We start from the raw sequence: 6,000 nt of genomic DNA, 5'->3' as shown, positions 1-6,000 counted from the left end.
TTTAGGTTTATCGTTATTTTTACCCTTTACCGGCGGGAAATTGTTGCTTTTCCCGGGGCCGTATAAAGCCGTAAAACGAATTGCTTATACGTAAAAAGCCTGTATTACGCATTTGCTTTGCTTTATAGCTATTTTTTAAAGCATTTGGAATTAAAAATTTGTGCGCATTTGGATCCGGCCCGTTGGCCGAATCCTTTGCGGCTTTAACCTTTGTAGTTACAATAAAACCTGGCTTTTTTACCTTTAATTTTTAATTTTAATGCTTAGTAACGGAAATGGGTGCTTAAAACTTTTCCGGTTAAAAATGTTTTAGCGCATTAGCAATTCCTTTTCGGGTTGCAAGCGGGTTTTCCGTTTCGTTGTATTTAATTAGCAAGTTGTAAGTAACCACATTAATCGGGTCCTTTTTTTGCTTGCCTTTAAAAAAGCTTTTTTATTAAATTTAACGTTTTTTGTAATTATTACTTTTTTTTTAACGGAATTTAAATCCGGTAAATGTTAAAGGCTTAGTAAAAAAAAAACGTTTTCTGCTTGCGCGCAACAACAACAACGATATACAAAAAAATTAAAGCCATTACGAAAACCGGAAACGCTAATTTGCTTAAGGGCTAAACGGGCTCGATAATACCCCGAAGCGCCGTTGCGGCGTTAATGGAAAAAGCCATTGGTTTTAATTAATCGAAATACGCAATACGCAACGGGAATTACCCAAACCAATAGCAATTACGATAAAAATTAACCGCAAGCCCGAAAAAAATCCAATTAATTACAGCAACGATGCAATTCGTAAAAAAGTATTTCCAATTGCTTAATAAAAAAAAAAAAATTACGGCCGCTAAAATTATTGCAAAATTCGTTTAATACGTTAAAGCAACCAACCAAACAACCGCGATTTTAACAATTTTAGCAATTAACCCTAACGCAATTTAAACGATTTTCCAATTTTTTAAACGAATTAAAACCATATTAAAAAAAAAGGATTAAGCGCAGCAAATTGCGGCCGTAAATGGAAAAAATAAAAAATAAATTTAAGCTTAAATAACCGCAAAAGCGCAAATCGCTTTTAAAGCACCCCAAGCAATAAAAGCTAAAAAAGCAATGGCATTTACAATTAACGATAAAATTTTTATTATTACCGGAAATAAAAAATTAAAAAGATAAAACCCGAAAAAATTAAGCAAATTTGCAATAAAAAATTGGGTAAAAGCTGGGTTAAAACGGTTTATTAGCACCCGTTAAAAAACGTTCGTTTGCATTTCCAAAATGCTAATACCCGTTAACGAACGGAAGAAAAATGCCGGCCCGGGCCGGAAACGAACGATACAAACGAAAATATGGAAAAGGTTGCGAATAGCTACGGCAACCCCGCCGCAACGAACCGGTTACAAACGTGGTACGCGCTTTTTGCAATTTAAAATACAATCGAACAAACGAATAGCTTAAAAATTACCAAACCAATAATAGCTTTAATAATAACGGGCTTATTAGCTAGCAAATTCCAACCTTTTTTTAACGATAAAAGCAAGGCGAAACATTGGTTAAAATTGGTAAAAGCATTTAGCGCCGAAAATCCGTATGGAAATATCGAACGGGTTACCGTTTCGTTATAAAAAAAAAAGGTAGCAAAAAAAAGGTAACGGCGTTATTCCAAATTGTAAATTTGGAAAGCGCAATAAATTTGCAAAAGGATTATTTTTAATGGGATAGGTTAGCATACCAATGCCAACCTTTTAACTTTAAATTAATTACGGCGTAATGTTACCGTTATTTAAATTGGGAATATAAAAGTATGCAATGCAAGCAGATTACGGCGTGTGCGTAATATAAATTAAAGGAATATAACGATAAACGGTATAAAAAAAAGAAAAAAGCAACAAAAAAATCGCCGAAAAATATATTCGGGGCATTTTATATCCCGTACAATAAAGCTAAATACCCATTTTACTTTTTGCATTGCCCAATGCGAAAACAAATTTAATAACGCAAAAAAAAAACCTGGCTTACGAAATTTACCCATTACGAAATCCCGATAACTTTTACTTTAAAATTGTTGCGAGCCGGATCGCCGCCGGAAGCGGGGCGGGCAAAATCTTCCCCTTTACCCCGGGAAAAAGCAGCTTTTATACGGGAATAAAAAAGAACCGATTAAATAAAAAAAAGCAATAGCCCTTTTGCAACAACTTCCTTTTAAATACCAATAACAACCCGAAATACAACCCCGCTAACCAAAAAAACCTTTACACGCAACGAGGTTAACGCAAAGTTAAAGTTACCCTTTTTTCGACCAACTTTACCCATAAAACGGAAAAAGAATTTTTTAAAATCGGCCGAACAATTTATAAAAAGGTTTAGGAAATTCCATACGGCAAAATAAAAAAACGCAATTATTACGTTATTTATAAAAAATTAAAGCTTACGCATTTTAAAGCCTTTTTCCCCCCGCACCCCCCTTTGCGGACCCCCCAACAAAACTTAATTCCCCGGCAATACCCGCGTCCCTTTTACCGCTACGGGAAATAATAAAAAAGGTTAGCCAAAAAAGCTTTACCTTTTTTTAATCATTTAGTAACATATAATCTTTTAGCACCCAATTATACAAAAAGGAAGCGTTAACGTTATTGCCCCTTTTAAAAGCAAAAAAGGACCTTTTTAACGAAAAAACCAATGCTTAAGGTTTTTTAATAAAACGTAACGAAAAAACCGGAAGTATTTAATGCATTACTGGCGAAAGGAAGCAATTTCGACGTATTAACGATACAAAAGCCACCAAAAGATTCGAAAAGGAACGCTAAGTCTTTATTGTGGGCCGGGAAAAAGCTAATTTAATATATATACGACCTTACCCCGCAGCAACTATACGGCAACTTACCGGGATCCTTTTAAAACCGTTAAAAAAAAGGCAACGCGCTTTCCCTTTCCTTACCATTACAATTTGTTTCCCCCTTTCCTTTTATTACCAAAGCGATTATTTATATTAAATTAACGCTACGTATTTTAAATTACGAAGCAAAACCGGATTGGCGCAAAGTTACAATTGGTACTTAAAACGAAAATATAACGATTTGGTTGGTTTATTTTTTATTTCCGGGAAGCACAATTATTATAAATTGGATAATACTTATTAACGAATTTGCCGGAAAAAAACCAAAAAGCAATAGCTTAATGGTAAAGGATTTTAATTTTTATTATAAAGCATAAATATCGAAACGTTTAAAAAACGCACCGATGTACGCGGGGGCTTTTAAATTGGTTGGTTTAGCGAAGTTATAAAGCATGCAATTAATAATTTGCCAAAATGCAACAACAAAATTCGCTTCCCATTGCAAAAACATTACCATTAACTTAATTTGGGTTACCGGAAAGTTAAGGACCCAATAGCCGTTAAAATAGCGTTAAAGTAGCAATAACCATACGGGGATAATAATTACAATTTTAAAAACCATTTCGAACCTTTACGCATTAGCTTTAAAAGGCTGGAATTGGAAAAAAATCGATGGAAAATTCGCTAAATCCTTAGCGAATAATAAAATTCCCTTTTCGTTATAACCATTTATTAACCCCCAAACGATTAACGAAAAAATAAACGATATTACAAAAGCAATATTGGAAATCCGCAATTTAACCGTACTAAAGCTAAAAGGGAAAGCTAAAAGTTATAGCTAATGGACGGAAATTTTTTTTTAGCTATTTCGTAACGAATACCGGGCCAAATTAACGTAAAAAGCAAACCGTTCGGAAATTAATTACGCAATAATAAAAAAAGCTATTAAAAAAAGGAAAAACGCTATTAAAATAGCGAAAAAGTATACGTAACGTACCGCAATGTACGAAACGAGCATTATACAAAACGTTAAAAGCATATAAACCATTGCCAAATGGGCAAAATACAAAAGTTACCGATTTTTTCCCCCCCCGTTATTCCCGTTGTTAAAATTACCAAACGAAAAAGTAACGGCGATAAAAAAAGCGAAAAAAACAACCTTAAAAAAAAAGTTTTTTTTTATATTAATAGCGAATATTATTAATATTTTTAAATACCCCAAACCATTTTTTTAATTTTTGCTTGTTCGTAAAAAAATTACCGCAAAGGACGTAAAAAAAACCTTTTAAAACATAAAATATTGGAAAGTTTTAAGCCCAACGGGGATTTTTATTAAAAAATTGCTAGCAATGGAACCGGTACTTTTCGAAGCATTAACGAAAGTGTTTACGGCATGCGTAAACCGCGGTTATTTTCCGGAAAGGTTCCGGAAATTCCGTACCATTATTTTCCAAAAACCCGATAAAAACCCAAATATTTTAAGCGCGTAAAAGCCAATTGCTTTTTTGGAAACGATAAAAAAAGCGTTGGAAAAAATTTTAGCGTTTTGTATTAAAAACGCCGTAAAAAGCTATTAATTATTTCCCGATAAATAAATGGGCAACCGATAATGCAAATCCACGAAAACGGCTATACGCTTACTTATAAAAGTAGTAAATACGGCTTAAAACGCGAAGGCAATGGTTGGTTTTTTATTATTTAATATAAACGGCGCTTTCGATACCGTATTGCATGTACGTTTTTTTAACGAAATAAAAAAATACCAATTTTTACAATGGATTTTGGATTTTTTTAAAAGCTTTTTAAGCGATTGGAAAATAACATTTTTTTTTAACGGCAAGGATACGGCAAAAAATAAAATTTTATACGGAATTTCGCAAAGGTTCCCGATATTACTTATCCTTTTTATTATTTATACGGTAAGCTTGTACAAAAAGCTACGGGAAGTAAAAGGGGTTGCGGTTACGGGATTTGCAAATAATACCAATTTAATTAATTTTAATCGCAACGCAACAAACGCAATTAATAAATTTAAAACCGCTTACAACGTATGCTTAAAATAAATAAAAAAATTTGGAACGAAATTTAACCCGGTTAAATATTAACTGGTTTGGTTAATAAAAAGGAAAAAACCCGCGCTAACGCTACCTTTCCGTTTCGAAAAGGTTATGGTAAAACCAAAAACGATAAAAAAAGCAATGCAAATATTAAGCTTTTGGATTAATTTTAAGCTAAATTAAACCCAGCATATTTAAAAAATGCGCGAAAAAATGGCGATTTAAATGCTATTTATTACGCGTTTAGCAGCGATAACGTAAAAACTTACGTTTACCAAAACCAAATACTTGTACCTGGCCGTAATTAAAGCAATATTAAATTACGCGGCCCCGGTTTACCATAAATTCGACGCTACCCCGTTACGGCCCAAAAAAATGGCCAAAGCGTAAGCAAAAACGCAAAACAATTGCTTAAAAATAATAACAAAGGTTTATAAAAAAACCTTATAAAAATTGCTGGAATTAAAAACGCATATAGGCCCAATCCAAATATGGCCAAATGGTTGCGTTGCTTATTTCGAAAAAAAATTAAAAAAGGGCGGTTTAGCGAAAAAAATTGCAAACATTTGTAAAAAGGTACAACGGAAATTAAAAAATAAAAAGCGAAAATTTACGGTTACAATTACGCGGCTATTCCGTCGACGGGAAAAAGCGTTAAATTAAATCGAAAAATCGAACCCGGAAATAGCGGTGCTAAAAAAATGGAAAAAAAAATGGCATAATTACGTTACGGCAATTAAAAAAAGCGTTAAAACCAATAAAAAACAACCCAACGAAAAAATTTTAAGCCTTTACCGCAACCTTTACAAAACCCAAAGCTTATTGCTGGTTTAGCTAAAAACGGAAAAGCTAAAGTTTCGGGGTTATTTAATTTTCCAAAAAATTCCCGGCGTAGCCGCAACGTATTAATGCAGCCAAAACCCGGAAACGGTAGCATACGTATTGCTATATTGCCCGAATTTGCAAAAACAAAAAAAAAACTTTTTTAAACAATAAAAAGGGCGGCAAAATCCTTGCTAAGCTAGCTAAACGAAGCAACAATCGTTACAAAATGGTTTATAAGGATAAAACCGCTTTTTAATTACGCTTTGTTAAGCGATATTATCGATACGTAAACGGAAA

The sequence above is a fragment of the Gaeumannomyces tritici genome (assembly GCF_000145635.1).
Source record: "Gaeumannomyces tritici R3-111a-1 unplaced genomic scaffold supercont2.2, whole genome shotgun sequence".
Classification (NCBI taxonomy): domain Eukaryota; kingdom Fungi; phylum Ascomycota; class Sordariomycetes; order Magnaporthales; family Magnaporthaceae; genus Gaeumannomyces; species Gaeumannomyces tritici.
The sequence above is the reverse complement of the archived record's forward strand: the minus strand, read 5'-3'. Positions refer to the sequence as shown.